The sequence below is a fragment of the Colius striatus genome, chromosome 1, assembly GCF_028858725.1.
Source record: "Colius striatus isolate bColStr4 chromosome 1, bColStr4.1.hap1, whole genome shotgun sequence".
NCBI lineage: Eukaryota > Metazoa > Chordata > Aves > Coliiformes > Coliidae > Colius > Colius striatus.
The window spans coordinates 70,317,137-70,334,943 of record NC_084759.1 but is presented as its reverse complement, the minus strand read 5'-3'; positions in this window follow the sequence as shown (position 1 = coordinate 70,334,943).

The following is a 17,807-nucleotide window of genomic DNA, read 5'->3' as shown; positions in this document are numbered from 1 at the left end:
TTCTCCTGCACTTACCTTTCCTTTTGGTGTGGAATAAGATGTCTCTCAGAAAAAAAAATCTCTGCTGGGTCCTACCATCCATCAGTTTGGAGCAGATGTCCTCCAGGAAGATGAAACAATATTGTCCTAAAACTGCAGGACCCAGCTGTGCTGGGAGTGTGCTTGTGTTAGCAGAAGAGGGAGAGGGAGTGTGCCTGTGTTTCCTGGAATGAATGCACTGTCTGCAATCACAGTTTTCAAAGTCTGTAAATCTGTGTTTTCCCCCGGGTTCTGCTACACAACATCCCGATTTGGAGGTTTTTCAGAGTTATTTGCTCAGAAGCTGTGGAGAAGTAAGAGGGAGACACGGTGAATGTGCTGTAGAAGATTGCAGCAGATGTCATCTACCTTGACTTTAGAGAAGCAGATGTTGTCTACCTTGACTTCAGCAAGGCTTTTGACGTTGTCTACCATAATATCCTCATCAGAAAGCTCAGACAGTGTGGCTTGGATGAGTGGACAGTGAGGTGGATCAGGAACTGGCTGAATGACAGAACCCAGAGGGTGGTGATCAATGGTTCAGGATTGAGTGGCTAGAATTGCTGTGACCAGTGGAGTTCCACAGGGATCGGTTCTGCGGCCAGTCTTGTTCAACATTTTCATCAATGACCTGGACAAGAGGACAGCAAGTTTGTTGATGAAACCAAACTGGGAAGACTGGCTGATTCCCCAGAAGGCTGTGCTACCATTCAGCAGGATCTCTACCAACTTGAGAGTTGGGGAGAGAGGAACCTCATGAGGTTCAAGGACAAGTGCAGAGTCCTGCATCTGGGAAGAAACAACCCCACACACCAGTACAGGCTGTGGATCGAACTGCTGAAGAGCAGCCCTGCAGAGAGAGACCTGGGAGTCCTCATTGATAATAAACTAACCATGAGCCAGCAATGTGCCCTTGTGGCCAAGAAGGCCAATGGCATCCTGGGATGCATCAAGAAGAATGTGGCCAGCAAGTTGAGGGAGATTCTGCTCCCCCTCTGCTCTGCCCTGGTGCAGCCTCAAATGTCATGGAAGTACATCTAGTTGTGGAAACAGTACACAAGCACATTTTAAATGGTATAACTGGGAAAGATAGATCATACTCCATATGAATTAGAGCATCTCCATTTGGCCCTGAGGATTTATGGTAATGAGAGTGGATTTAAAGTTGTGTCTTGTCTCATCAATGCTGGTATTTGGAGAGACATAAATAAGCAAAGTTCAGTGTTTCAGGTGCAAGATAGTTATTTTAAACACTGAGTTAACACTTTATTGACTTTACTGTTTTCTTTGAACCTATTTTTTTATATTTTTGATCAGTAAATCTAATCTCATTTTTCTAAAGAATATTATCTCTCTCTAGATATGGCTAATAAATTTATAATTGTGTCTGCTCTGTAGTCAGACTGGCAAATTTGTAATCTCTTTTATGGTATTCAACTACAGCCATCTCCTGAGAGGATAATGGTTTCTGCTGGTTTCATGAGCTTCTTTGACTTACTGCCATAAAGTGTTACAGCTTTTCTGCCAATTAATACATAGGTTACTGTTTTCAGAATAACTTTACCACAGAATTAAAGTTATCACCACAGTATAATTCAATGTTTTCATTTCTATCTGTCAAAACAAACACTTAAGCACATTTTTATGCATCAAAATGAATCATATTAAAAACGACTGTCATAAATGGTGACCTGAGTAGCATAATGTCTGGAAAGACTTTCTGCCCAACTAAAAATCTTGTTTGTTGATCATTGACATTACAGTGGTCTTTTATGTAGCTGAATTCCTATTCCAGTAAAACTGATACAAATAACATTTTCCTCTATGGAATATAAAGAATATATTTCGGTTTGTACAACAATACTGAAGCCTTGCTATATTTAAGTCTCATCTCCTCTAATCTTAGGACTTTTCTTCTGACAGAATGACAATGTCTGGTTTTGATGTCAACCTATCTTTTATCCATTTCCACAGGCATTCAAGTTACTATTTCGAAATACTATTGTCCTCCACCTAAGCTTGCAAAAGGCGGTAGAATCTGATACGTCTGGTCAGAAATAGCTCATATGAAGGGATTATACCTCCATATCTATGCAGCAACACAAAAGTCAGACTGCTTGGGTTCTATCCATGTATTTATTCTCATTGATCCCTTCCAGATTTTTGTTTCTTGAGTGCTTCTTCCATTTCTGGACCATCTTACAATATATTTTTTATTCTCCTCTCTGTGAATTTGCCATGAAAAACTTTGTCTTTCCTAGATTTAGGATAACTTCTAGATTATATTATATCTTTCCTAATTTATCATAACAAGCCAATTGCATACAGTGTCATGTGAAATAATCCCTTCTGTTGTTTCAGAATTGTAGGTAGTCCATTGCTGTGACTTTATCTTGGTTCTACCTTTTCATCAGTTAAAATCAATGAAGCATGTATCCCTTTCTGCCAATCCCTCCCCTTAATAAAATTCATTTTATTTCTTTTCTCTTTGTTTAACATAATAATTTTTATGTCTTGCTCTTCAGGACAATGAACATCAAAACATCTCAGAACTCATTTGAAATCAAAATGACACTACTGATTTTCCCTAGCACAGCAGTCTGATGGCAACAGAGATGTTCAGCTTTTGTTTCTTATAACCCATTGAATTATTAATTTCATGTAATGACATGCAATCTCACTGCAAAGCAAAGTCAGGATTGACCAGAATCCGGGTTTTATTAGTTAGCTCTTAACTGTTTCTAAAGGTGCTTGTACTACTTATAATAAACACTCATTTAAGAGGAGCTTATATTAAAACTTTTTTTGGTCACATTTTTCTAAGAAAATGAAAACATGAATGTTGAATTTGTCACCTCATGTTCTTGTGTCATATTCTTTTCAGTAAAGTACTAGGGAAAAAGGCAAAAAAGAAGAGCAGAAATGGGCATGGAAAACAAAATAGCTTCTGTAAAATTACATCTGAAAACTTTTAGCTGTATAAGCAAACATTTCCAAACCTGTGGATTAAAAAAGCTGAATATTCACAACCATTTTTCTCTGTTTTTCTACTAGATCTAAGAGCTTTTTCTTGACCTTAGGCAATTAAGAGGCATACTTTGTAATACACTATATTAGCTAATCCTTGTTTGCATATAAACAGTTCCATTTATAATAAGGTGTATTCTTCAACCTTTCTAAATGCAAATCATGCTTGTTATATAAGAAAACTTCATGCTGTAGTCAAAATGGGCCAAAAGACATACCAGATATTATAAAGTTACTGCATTTTCACTGGAAACGGTTATGCCTTGGAAGCCACAGATTTTGTCAAGAAAATCAGGTCCTTCCTGGGTCTGTGATGTATTTTTTTAAGTAACTTTTTTATCTAAATGCCACATGACATCATTGGTAAGAGATTTAGAAGAAAAGCATGGTAAAGTTAAAACAAACTGGCAATTGAAGAGCATTCCTGTGCCCTGAAAAGTGGAGAAGGACTCCAAATTCCCCAAGTCAGATGGTGGCCTAGAAGGAGCATAAAGTTGTCAGTGAGATGTGCTGCCTAAACCAACAAGCTGTCCTGAGAAGCAGAGTGAATTAGCCCGTGGTCAGCACTGTGCTAACTCCTCTACCCTTGGGACTCAACATTGTCCAATAGAGCGTAGATGCACTGCTTAGCTTGCAGCTAGCTGGTTTGGAAATTCTAATATGATGCTTTTCTGCACAAAATAGGTATGTACTAACCTGCTGCTATAGCTCTCCATGTTTTGAAATACATGTATTCAGTCACCTCACTTGAATTTCAGAACCCTGATGTGATGCAACAACTTTGTTAAATTCTCATTCACTTGAAATTAGATGTGCATTCCTGATTCTTAACATACCTTCCAGCAAATGCATCACTTAAAAAATGGATGTTAAATACATAGGCCAAAAAGTACAGATTTTATAGCTCAATGGCAATATTTCTACTAGCTCTGTGTTCCTACTGACAAATACGCATGTCTCAGAAGATTCCATAATTTTTCTTAAGTTTTATGTTTGATTAAGAAGGTCAATATTATAGCATTTATTATAGCATTTATGTTTAGAAATCTAAGAATAAATCTGATACAGAGAGCAGCTGCTCCAGCCAACCTCAATGCTCCTTACTATTCTTAAGGATTCAATTTCCCTTCCTTAATACAACCATGACAGAACCAAAGCAGCAAAATGAGTTTACATGAAGATGTATTAACAGTACTGTCTACCAATTACTGTATCTGCAGTTTCTAGAAATAACTCAGTCTCAATAAACTCTGAAATTTTAAAAATATGAAAGCAGCTGTAGTTCATGGAAATAGAGGTATTCTATTAGATTCTTTGCAAGATTTCACATTGGCCAGGGTGCTCTGCAAGTGCCCTTAGCCAGGAGGACATTGTCCACTACTGCAAACAAGCTGTCAATAGATGTCAAGTTTGTGATCTCCCCCTTGGCTTATTTACAGACTGTTATTCTGAGGAACTGAGGATGCATAAGCAATTCCTCTTTTGCAGCCAGTCTCCTTTAGAATCTGGAAGGACTGTAGGGAGTTTTCTGGGGTAATTGTTGAGTGTCCCTACAGTTACTATTCATTTTTCTTTCAGTGAATCTGTATACCCATTTTTACATAATAATTCCATTTTCCTGGTCCCATGGAAAGTCTCTCCCAAAGAATTAATGAGTTAAAGGTGTTTTTCCCATCTACTTATTCTGCTTTCTTAGTTATAAGAAACCTTTTGCTGCAGGTTGACATGGTTGTGAGTGTTCCTGGTCTCGTCCCTTGACACTTTGAAATCCAGCTTTTACTTTTGTCCTGCTATTTTCCTCGAGGTACGAAAACTCTTATTCCTTGACCTCATTCGTGGGTCTGAATTGATTCTGTCTTCCAAAGGAAAAAAGAAAAAAAAAAGTCTGTAAATCACAACAGTGTTTCTTGGAAAGCAGAAGAGTGGGCAAGAGAGTGATAGCTGACTAGGACAATACATCCAAAAAGGTCTGATATCATGGGATGAAGAAAAATCACTCATATTTTTTCTTTTCTTCCCAGACACCTGCACATTTTCAGTACAAGTGAAGTGCTTTGTACCCCCTTGCACTACCATGGCACAAAATAGAGTACAGGTCTGACACAGAGTTATTTAAAATCTCTGAATCTGAAAGTTCAGTTTGTTCTTGTCTGGTTTTAAAAGCATAGTTTTCAGAAAAGACAAAGAATGTTCCATTCTTACAATAAAGACAGGAGTCAAGAGGAATGTCTACTTTCATCCTCTGAGCTTTCCTTATCTGATGAAGAAGTATGAGCTACAGAGTGTATGAAAAAATTCAGAAATATAAACTATTCTTCCCTCTTTTATAATAGACTATCCTCTGGCTTTAGCATATGGCCAGGATATCACACAGAACAACAGTTTCTTATTATAGATAGGAACAGCACTGAGCCAACTGCAGTTTCAAATCCATCTGCCCATACAAAAATAGTTTCTCTCTGGGATCTTCCTTCTAATGCTGAATTATTTCTGCCCACAACTCACTTCTTCCCAAATGTCTTAGGAAACAATGACCTTTTTAAAAAATGTAACTAAAAGGAACAGAGAGCTCTCTCTACCCTGCATCCCTATAGCAGCCTGGCATTGAGTGCATGGTCCACAGTCTTCACACCGCACTGGGATAACCTCACAACATGTATCACCATTGTGTTGATTCAGTATTCTGTGAATATCCATATGCAGTCTTTCTCCTGCAATCAGATTTGTTAGGGCAGACTGTAGTATCTATGCAGAGCACCTCTGTAGCCTGTGCATTCAGCTTCATTGCAGAGATCTTTGGCCTTCCCTACATCTGCATCTACTGGGCCATTTTACATTGTTTCTTATCCAAAACTTCTGGTTTTAAGAAAAAAAAAAATGCCAGCTTTGTGCTAGGATCTCTTCTTTTGGTGCTTTTCTTTTTTCTTCTTTCCCCCCCCCCCCCCCCCAATCTGATTGCTTTTTGCTCCTGAATATTTCATTTCCATTGTTTTTCCTAGGTACCCTGTTATTCTTCATAGCTAGCTGATTTTTCTACTAAAAATGCTTTTTTGCCTAATAACAAAATAAATCCACCATCTTCTCAATCTTAATTTATTCTTATCAGGTCAAAAATAATTTTATTTGCTCCCAACAGAAACAGGACCTCTGCAATTTGTCCTCAGTTTAAATACTCCTTCCCCAAATTGACTGACGAAACTACTAACCTTAGTGAAACAGGGGATGAGGGTGTGGAATTAGGCAGTGTAATGTGTACTTTCTCTGTTGTAGTTTGAATTCAGCACTACAGATCAGGCAATACACTGTAGCATACTTCCCAAAGCTCACAGGACACTAGCTCTCATCTCCCTTGTCTTAGCTGTGTATTGGTATAATTCCACTCAGGTCTGTGAGGTTATGCTGATAAAACAATTTGGATGACAGATTGGAGAATCAGATCTATGTTCATTTTATTCTTACAAAGCCAAATCTTTTTCTAACTCAGTTCAAAGCACTGAATTGTTTCTAGCTATTCTCACAAATTATTATCTTCAATTTAGAGCACGTAACTGAAGTACCAGAAGCAGGATACCGTGTACACAACTCAGCCACTTCTGTACTCCTGCAGCATTTTAGTGAAATGTTTATGGTACATCATTTCCAGAATAGAGGATAGTTTATTGGACAGGTAAAGATGGATCTGTATAAGTTGACGTTTCCTATTCATAGGTAAAGAACTAATGGGAAATGGAGATGGAAACCAGACACTACAGTAACAGGTTAACAGCCCATGTAAATCACAGATTATCATCACTCATTTATTCAAGAGTATCTACTGAAAAAACTTTGGACTTCCAAAATAAAAATTAGAGATTATTCGGAGACTCGGAGTGCTTTCTGGTAATTAAATCATTGTATAACTACACATTACAGATACATCAAAGAAGGATGTGATTTATGTTTTCCATTAGCTGTTCTTGATCACTCATAGGAAAATTTGTTAGTAAAGAAAGAGAAATAGCTACAGATTGTATCTCACTTTACTCCTCACTGGGTAAAAAAACTGTCTGGATGGCCAGGCCCAGAGAATGGTAGTGAATGGTGCCGAATCCAGACACCAGTCATATTCCCCAGGGCTCAATATTGGGTCTTGTTCTTTTCTGGATGAGGGTAAGTTTGCAGACGACAGTAAGTTGGGTGGAAGTGTCAATCCGCTTGAGGGAAGGAAAGCTCTTCTGGACAGACTGGATTGATGGGACGAGGCAAATTGTGTGAGATTCAACAAGGCCAAGTGCTGCGTGATGCACTTGGGCCACAACAACTCTCCCACAACAACAATGCTACAGGCTTGGGGCAGAGTGACTAGAAAAGGGTCCGCAAGAAAAGGATCTGGGAGTGTTGGTCAATAAACAGCTGAACATGAGCCAGCAGTGTGTCCAGGTGGCCAAGAAGGTCAATGACATCCTGGCTTGTTTCAGAAATAGCGTGGCCAACAGGATCAGGGAAGGGATTATCCCCCTGTACTAGGGCCTGGTGAGACTATACCTTGAGTGCTGTGTTCAGTTTTGATTCTCTCACTGTAAGAGTGACATTTATGGAGTATGTCCAAAGATGGGCAATGAAGCTGGTGAAAAGTCTAGAGCATAAGTCTTCTGGACACCAAAGTAGTAGTGTATGTGCCCTGTTATTGCTCCTATCAAGAAAGATGGAAGTGATATATTGCCTCAGGGAGAAATCTGGAAGATGAAGAATTTGATCTATCTCCTGCCCTATTGAATACACTTAGATCTTTCTAACTGCAGCTGTATTCAGCAAGGTCTACAGTCTTTTTCAGCTGTGGATAGTTTTGCTAACCCTAAGACAGTCAATTTTAGTATAACCACTATAACTCCATTGGAACCTTCTGACTTTTCAGTTCTGTTTTTTTCTTACTTCTTTTTTCTTAGTGTTTGAGAATTTTTTAATCTAAAGCTCTTACCTATTATCAAATGTTGAAAATGATATTTTGCTGAAAAATATTAACCAAAAACTTTATTAAATTTTCCCCATGTTGGGAACATGTCTTGAGATAATCAGCAGGGCATCATGCGAAGTGTAAGCCTTTATGCTTTAGAGGAATTTCATCTTTTTTCTAACCTGTTGGTCTCAGCTTTTGTTGCATTAGCCTAAGTAATTAGTAAACATTTTACAGAGATGACACGTGTGAGATTTGGAGACATTTTCCTCTGGATCCTACCCCTCTTTGTAAGAACTGAAATGTGAAGGGTTCATGGTGACTACTCAGATCTAAACCGTACTCCAAAAGAAGGTAACATAAAAAAATGTCCCAAAGTTCCCAATTTCCCATCAAAGCAAATGTCTGAATTGTAGCCTCACTTCCTAAAGAAACGAGGATAAAGAATTATGTGGCCTGTGTGCTACATATCACACCATTATTTCCTCTAGTAACTACTAACTGCAACTATCTATATTAAAGAAAAATGATTTATGGGAGAAGGCCACAGAGATATTTTATTCCTAAAAATGTGCGAGAATAGATAGTCCTTAGTCTGATGTGGATGATGCTCAGTGCGTCACTGTTGAGACACACATTACTTGATTTATTTATTGTAAGGATTTATATAACATAAAGGGTGTATTGGAGAAACCTGCCATTGAGAACCTTCCTCAGTAAAACCAGTTGAAAATGTGCTTAGATATGTACATCCATGGCAAATATCAAATTTAACTCAAAACTTGTTCCATTGTGTAAAATAGAGGAGTTATTTCTTAGTTTATGTATACATTTGGAAATGCATATCCAAGTTTTCTTCACAATAACGATATGAGTGGCTTGTTTATCAATAATTCAGAGTACACAGAACCATACACTATAAAGCCAGTTTACCCTGTCTGTCAATATTACAACCATTTTGTCCAGCTTCTCTGTTTTCTGTCAAATTCACTCAGTTATACACCCTTTGCCACATACCTAAACAACTAGTAATCTTTCTCCTTTGGAATGAAATCCAACCATTAACAAAATATTTGCCAAAATAAGAAGTGAAGAACTATGGATTTGCACAAAGCTAACACAAACATGTCTTAAACAGTCAGAATAAAGTACAGGGCAATGGTAAATGTTAGTCTTCCACAAAATAAAGATAACTGCAGGCAGTTAGATATGTACTCTTCTTTATTTGTTTTAATGAGAGTTCTGAAAGAGCAATACAAAGCATATGTTTTTCATCTAGGTTCTCACATTCCCTGTATGTTTTCTCTCCTTCATTTTTCTTCTTTTAGTGGATCTTCTTAATACAACAGCAGCTCACCCTCTGCCTCATCATCTACAGTGCTGGTGTTGTGTGAGGGGAGCCCTCCACTCCAGCATCTTGCCAGCCTGACTCCAGCTCTGTTTCATCTTTCTCTTCTTGCCTCCAAGTGTTCATAACACCTTTTACTCCTGGGAATATTTACATGTTCTGGTTGCTTGGAAACCATTTTTGAATAGCTACATAGAATTTAGGAAAACTTGTCTTTGATAATTCTCCCATCTCCTTTCTCATAGTGAAGTACTGGATTTAAGTACCGCAAGTAACTCTTTTTAATTTTCATTCTTGTTATCTTTAATGTGGTTCCCATGTTATGCTCTGTTCTTAGAAACACTACACTTCCTTTTTTTTTCTTTTCTTTCATCATTATCCTCCAATCTAACTTTTAGCACCACAACTCTGTAATATCCTTTTAATGCAATGCAACTGAAAAAGTCATTACTGCCAGAACCCTGGGAGAAGGCTCTGTCTGAAGATACAATGAAAAATCACCAACAGATTCTAGTCCTGCAAATGTCACAAAAGCATAAGTCAATTCTGTTCCCTCCATCCACAATAACTTGTTGCTGCTGTTGAATGAGGAGAACCGGGCCCTTTCCAGCTCTTCTGAGGCAGGGAAACAAGAACCATGATGAAGTCTTACCTGCTTAACACTTGCCTGTAGACATATTGAAGGCTTAAGTAGGTACAGACTCATTGCAAGAGCCAAAATGAGGGCAGAAAAGTGATTCTTTGTCCTACCAATGACTTAAATGGACTAAGTATAATTCCCCAATAACTTCCTAGCTCCACTTTGCTTTTTATTAATACCAGATGTTTTCTGTGCATTGATTATCAATCTTCTGATATGGAACACACATATGTCCGGCATAGCATCTTGTAATATACCTCATTAAATCCATGGACAGAGTTGATATTTTCAGAAGGACAACAGGCTTATTTCACTCTTTGTGACTCTTGAATCTGTACACACATTTTCTATAACTCTCTGGAACCAGTACAAACTTCTTAATATTCTTTTACTCTATTAATAGGTGTCTGAGTCTTAGGGATATTTTAGTTGATTGTCTAAAAATGTTTTGGAAAATAATCAAAGAATTCACTGTGGATTACTGGCTATTTGCATTGAATTAAACTTGGTACACAAATAAACTGATGGATAGCTGAGCAGATAAGTGCCCATTTAAAATTATTGTCAGAATATTTCTGGTTAAGACCACAACTAGTAATTATCACTGACTATGTTGAAGGATTTCCATACTCTTTTGTCACCTGTGCTCCTTCCTAGTCAAACGAGACTGGAATCTGACTTTTCCCTGAATCCTGGCAGAGGTAATTTGCTGATACTCCATAGTTACAAGTGCTGAAGGGTCTGCAGACCAACAGACTTACATGAAAGTGCCTGAAAACATCACAAAGTAACCCCAGACATCACCTACATCATCACATTTTCCATCCTATGAGCTTTGCTTCCATAACCAACAAGAAAATCAGAGAGAATGCGACTCTTCTGTTCTTCCCCTGGGAAGTCACATATGTCTTGAACTGCAGCAGAGGAGCAAGAATAGACAAGTCCTTGACAACGGAGGAATGTCCTTCACCCTGCCATCTTAACAGTTAAATCTCTGAAGCTCTGAAGGTCCTTACTTCTATCACTCTCGCAGTGATTTTATTGTTGCATTATGCCTCTATCTTGAAAGTTATATTTTTAATGCAGTCTATATAACACAGTCAAAGTTTGCTAAGCAGCACAAAGTCAGCCTTTTACATTTGTAGGTAAGCATCAGTCTAGAAATCCTGAACTTTTCAATAGATCTGAGAAGATGCAATGGTCACTGTGTTATTTTGGCCTAGTCCTGTGATCCTCTTACCTTTCTTACTTGTCTGCTAACACTTTAAAAAGCATTCGAATACCTACATCTCACTGTCCCATATGTTGAGGAACGAGGGAGAGAATGGAGGACTGTTTATTTCACTGCCTTTATTCCCATGAGAACAACTAATCACGTGGGAGTAGAACAACAAGTTCAGCTAGGCACATGGAATCTGCCTATGAGACATCTCTGCATACTCTCAAGGTTTCATTAGCTTAAAGTGGATTTTTTTCCTCTCCTCCAGATCATTGTTATTTCAAAACCAAATTTATTCAAACTAGGGAAAGACACATCTCCTCAAGTATGGCAACTTCAAACTCAAGTACAAAATGTACTGTATGTATTTTTTTAAAACAATTCAATGATTAAAATATGCATCGGTTATAAGAATGGATTTATGGTAGATTCTTTTCACACTGTAGGCAATGCTAATAATTACTGTGATTTCTGTCATCCTCTAAGCACTGCCAAACCCGAAATTATTATGGAGAAATCACTTTTCTATCCTTGCTGTCTTACAAAAATAAGGAGTTCTGTTTCTTATATGATCATCTAGGTAGAGAATAACGCAATAGCTACACCCAATGGCAGCTTCATTAACTGCTATTTTACTAGAGAACATTGCTAGGATTTTCTTACCAATGACTTGACAATCAAAGTCAAACATAAATACTTAGGCCATTTTTAACACTTGGGTTTTTTGTTAAGATAAATTCATTTTTAAATGGTTTAATATTTAGTAATCTTTCACTTTTGTAAGTCTAATTTTCTTTCCTTATCTTTTAATGCACAGCAGTGTTGTTCCTTTGACTGGTTTATTATCTTCTTCAAATAGTGAGCTAGGACTAGCATAAAGAACTGAGCCACATATGCTTTCTACTACCTTCTCAGATTTTATATTTCTACTTAACTGTGCAAATAAAAGTAGTTTTCAGATTATGAACCATAGGAAATGCTGACATTTTACCTTCCAGGTTTGCAAAGAAAAGTGAAGGAGATGTTGATAAGAGCCATCTCCAGCTCTGTGGAACGTCGTATTAGTCTCTAAGGCTTTAGATGCCAACGAGCAAGTAAAGAAAGTGGGGAAAATGGTTTTTTTGACCCAGTGTTTGGCTTCTGAATTTTATTTGGACAGTGACTCTTTTTTCATTGAGAAGTTAGGAAATTTTGATGTAAGTTTAAAATTTCCATTTTGCTTTAAGGAGAATGTGAAAACACTTTATACACTTGCTTCATAGATACAGGGTTTTACTTTAAATAGAATCACATTTTTGAGCTTTGCTACTAATTGAACATAATCTGAATGAGTCTCCAGTGCATGGGAAACATTTTTGATGTCATGAATTGAACGTCAAAACAAAAACTGAGAAATAGGCAGAAATAAAGCAGTGGACTTGCAATCAATGTTGCTAGTGAAAAGTGAAGGCTTTCATTCTATGTCTTTATTTGGTTTATGTTTGCACCATGGTTGATTGAAGTTTGATTATTAATTTTTGACACTCAAAAAGTGGCAAAATCTCAGATTCCAGTAGTTTCACTACTGAGAATTTTGAGGAATTTCCTATTAAAAATAATAAATACAGGGTAAGAATGCACAGGTTTTCTTTATGATACCCGAACTTGATTTTTATAGTGTATAGCTGTATTTACCAGTCAAATTCACCACTGGTATAAAGAAAAAATGATTCACGAGTTTCAGTAGAGAGTTACAACATACTATGAACCTCAATGGGTAACTGCTTCCAGTCCCTTGTTGCCCTGAGCAGATCTGTTGCACAACATGTTGCTTATACATTCACAGAAAACAACCATGATGTTCCTTCTAGGCATTGATCACAGGAAGAGTTGATCCTCCTCTGGCTTTAAAAAAATACAAAGGCAAGGAGATCTTGGTGTGAGATAAGTTATGAGAGAGAAGGAAAAGACTCTAGCCAAAAAAGCCAGACACATCCATTGGAGCAGACTTCCATCCCCAGCACAAGGTCCAAATTTGAGTACCACCTTCACTGTGTAGTCATCACCCAAAGTCCACCTATCTCTGTCCTATCACTTTTCAACATTAGTAGGAGGGGAAAAAACCTACAGAAGCCAATTTGCTTCTCCCATTCCACTGGTCTAGGGAGAACTGAGTTAGATGTCAAGAAAACCAAAATGACACAGAATGAATGCTCACAAGTCATCACTCAAATACACTAAAACATTTAATCATCTTCACCTATAAGGGCTTAGAGGGGCAATAAAGCCTTTATGAAAATCATGTGAGGGGGTTTTTTTAAGCTCTAAGAGTCTAGCCATCATCATTGCCTATGGAAACAAGACACCCTCACTGAAACAAGGCATTCAGTCAAGTGTGTCTCACAGAGGATCTTTCCACGCCCAGTCTACTATTTTTGTTCAAAGGTTGGCATTACTCTTCAGTGTCACAGCTGGAAGTTCGGTACAGCTGAAAATTGACCAAGTGTAAAACTAAAGTTCAAAGTTAATTGCTTATTAGCAAAAATGCTTTTAGGAGGGACTTTGAAGAATACATTATTCAATGATGTGTAAGAGTCTCCCAGATCATATTTCTCAATCAAAGTTCTACTAAAACTAGTTATGCTGATTGCAATTTGCTTAAAGGACAGTTAAAGCTTACTAGGAGGATGTCATCATATCTACTGCTGGAATATTTGCATTAAAACATCTAATGGCAGGCAAAAGTACAGCTGAAAGACTCCAGATATAAGAAGTTGTCATCAGAAATCCCTTGTGGACTATGAAAGCCATACAGCAAACAGGGTTTTAATTTGTCTGCATAGAGCAAAACCCTTGTTATACAAAAAAAGACCATCCAGAAACCTTAGCAAGGGTGGCTGCTCCTGCTCCTCACACAGCAACACTCTCATAAGCAAAAGCAGCAACTTGGTTCTGCTGAGCATGTGTGGGTGTCCTCATGTGGTGAATGAGTCTTCACAATGTGTCATTTTTCAAGAAAAATGGGGAGAGTCTCTGATGAGACTGATGACTTCTCTATGCCTCTATCTTAAACTCTGAACAGAGAGAACTCAGAGCTCTGTAAAGCTTGTAAAGGTTTTCCAGAAGATGCAGCAGTGCTAAGTCCATGTCATCAGCCTTTTCCTACTATAACAAATTGACTCACATTCTTGCACTTGCTGATGACAAGAGCAGAATTACCACTGACTGAGACAGGAATTCTCAGGAATTCTCTGACTCATGAAGTTTAAATATTAGTTTATATACAAAGCTGTACCACACTGGCTGCAACTAGCTGATCTGCTGACTCAGGGAACAAAGCAGAATCATGTGCAAGTGGCAGTCCTTGGGCATGCTTTGGTTTTATCACTTTTTTTCTGCCTTTAATTCCTTGTCTCCCTCCAGGTTCATCCTAGAAAACAGAGACACCTTGTTTCATGTTTTTGCAAGCCTTCCTATTTACAGCATAAAAGTCTTTAGGATTTAGGCTGTGCCCTTTTCACTGACATCTACCCAACACATTTGAGGAGTTACTACTGCTATACTAAGCCAGGCTGCTGTGCCTAGGTAGGAAATCACTGGATTTCGGGCACACAACATGTGCCTTACTCACTCCAGCTAGCCACATCCTGAGACCAAACCCTTTCTTTTGAGTTCCAGTAATTCATAGGCAGGCAGGATGCTTTACAGACATACGAAGTGACAGCTCCAGACCCTGAATATCTGACAATTTACAGTGGGCTTTACGTGGCAAACATCACAACAGTTTCAGAGTTGGGAAGAATGTAAGAGGATGGAAATTACAAGCATGGAAGATATGAGTTAGGCTCTATGCTGTGTCCCCCCTGTGGGAAGAGTGGGAGAGCTTGCAGGCACACATGTATGACATTTTTTTCCCAGCATATGACATAGGCTGATTTTGCAGTGCTCGTCATTCAAGGGTAAATTAATATTTCCTTGGTAAAAACTGTAGAGGGTTCGCATTTAGACATCTAATTAATTCACTTAAAAGGGTAATTAATTCACAGATACCACTACTTCCTTCAGGCTACTTTTTAATCTGAAGCTAATATTGCTAATGCAGTCAAATAAGTAAAATAATTTCTCGGAATTGTTTTGTTTTTAAGGTACTGGTGGGGGAATCGACAAAGACCTGAGTCAGCCCCACACACCCCTGCTGGCTGTTTGGTCAGACTCCTTTCATTATTTGTGTTTGTGCCTGGCTGCTGAAGGTTGTAACACCTCACTTTGTCTGGAAAGAGAGCAAGCATTTGGAACACATTACTCACAGGCTGCAGCTCCTGGCAAAGTCACCTTCATGCCACATAACTCGCAGGTAGGGAACACTTCACAGTGACTGCAGCTTATAAAGGAACTCTCCAAAACTGTTTGCCCCATCTTCAGTGATATTCTGTTGATGTCTACAGGGTGAGATCCTACTCAGGGTTTAGTGGCTAGTGGATTGTGCCCCATTGCTTTTAAGGATAAGAAGGACCATTACAACCTGATAATTTGATTTTGCACCTATCTTGGAATGTGACAACCAACTTTTCCCTGCTGAGGCAACTTTTTCCCTGTATTCACTCTACAATCAAGAGAGAGGGGTACTCCTGTAGATGACTATAAGTGCAGATTCTTTCTGTGTCTGATTATTTCAGCCTCCTCTGAGTATAACAAGAGCCCAGTGAGATTAATCCCACAAAACTAACAGCCTTGAGAGAGACTTCTTATGCATTCTTTGATGCCTGTTACTGAAGCTCAACAACTCACTGAACTGAACATTAATTTCAAAAAGGCATCTCTTCTTGAATTAAAGGCATTACAGATAAGATCATCTGATGTCTCTGTCTCAGCCAATCACCCTCAGTTCACTTTCTAATCCCTGTAGGAAAACAAGACATGTAAACTATTTTCGAAAAATGGCACCCAAAAAATGGTTCCAAAAGCTTGGAACCTAAGGAACCACTTTCAGAGGTTCAGATGAGACAAGTCCACCTCAAACAACTCTCAGTATACTCCTGCTTCATTATCCCTTAAATTTTATATTCCTTTTTACCTGATTGGAGGGTTTTTTCCCTGATAGGCAGAGAATTACAAGCAAATAAAATCTCATTTTTCATTAAAAGAGAGAGACAGAGAGACTCCTAGCATGTGTATCAGTGCAGAGATGCTCATAAACATGAAAAACATGTCTTAGAATCTCATAAATTTGAAAGTAAGTTAAAAATGACAATAATAAAGATGACAATATTTTAAAGTGTATCTCGTGATATGCAGGTCTTCCTAATCTTTGAGCACTTAAGGTTGACAACACTGTAAATAACAGCTTCTTGGTCCAAAATGAAAGGCAAATTTTATAATTTTAATGCAGAATGGCACAAAAGATAAATAAAGATCACAGAATCATGGAATCATTTCAGCTGGAAGAGATCTTTAAGATCTGAAAACTCTGTTAAAAATTTCATAGACAAGATAAGCCATTCAGAAAAAAAGTGTCGTATTTGAAAAGTCTACTTATAGCATAGAACAGTCTGTTGGATTGAGCCTTCAAGGTAGATTAGGAAAGAGTAGCAAGACATTTCCACCATCTGCCCTGGTGGAAAGAAAGCAGAAATACAAAACTTCATCAATATATCCAGAAGCAACTCCAACCTTGTAGTCTGCACATCAGCTGGAAGACAAAAATTTAAGTTAGAGTTGATCCTCCAGCAAAGTTATCAAGCCATTATCTAGACCAAAAAACCCATGCAGGCAAGTTTTCTTGGCAGCAAATCGCTTCCTTTGACAGCCCATTTCCAGCCCCGCTCCACCTGGAACTTTAGGCTTGCTTTCTCTCAAGCTGGACACTAACTCTAACCCAAACCCTAAACAAGCCGTATAGACTAGATTCTTTCAAATTCATATTTCCACTCTTTATCTCATTTTCACTCTGCCATCAAACCCATACTTGCACTCCCTATTTTGTTTTCACTCTGCCATCTCTGTGCAGATTGGATGTATTATTTCCATGAAGGAGTTGAGAAAGTAAACTACAGCATGTCCAGGCTCAAGTCTGTATTTCAATTGCCTCATGATAATCACTTGTAAGACATCTGACATTGGCTTCCTTCCCGGTACTTATACTGGAGTAGATCTTGTGTGTGTGCTTCAGTAGTTTTCTTGTGTCAGATCACAGGATTTCTATGATTCTATGATTCTATGATCACCCTCCAAGGTTCTAGCTGCAGTTATGTAGGACTAGCACTAGAAGTCACTCTGTTGTTCATCCAGATGCTCAGATATCTCAGTCCTTAAGACATGACAAGCTGAATCTTTAAAACAAAGGTACTAGCTTTATAGTGCATTTACATAAATATAATATCTCATCCTGAAAAGGTAGACACACAAGGGGTGTTTGCAAACCCACACTTTGAAAGTCATTAATTAGATTCAACAAAAGTCTTGCTTTAGAAGAATCTTAAGATTTCTTTTTCTACTTTGTTTAGCATTAATTTGTCACTCATTAGCATGCATCTAGATCAGGACTTCTCCCTTGAATATGTGGATTAAAATGTATTTTGAAATTAAGAAAGATATTCTTAGACAATGACATCACTTCAGGAGCCCAGATTTTAACATGAACATC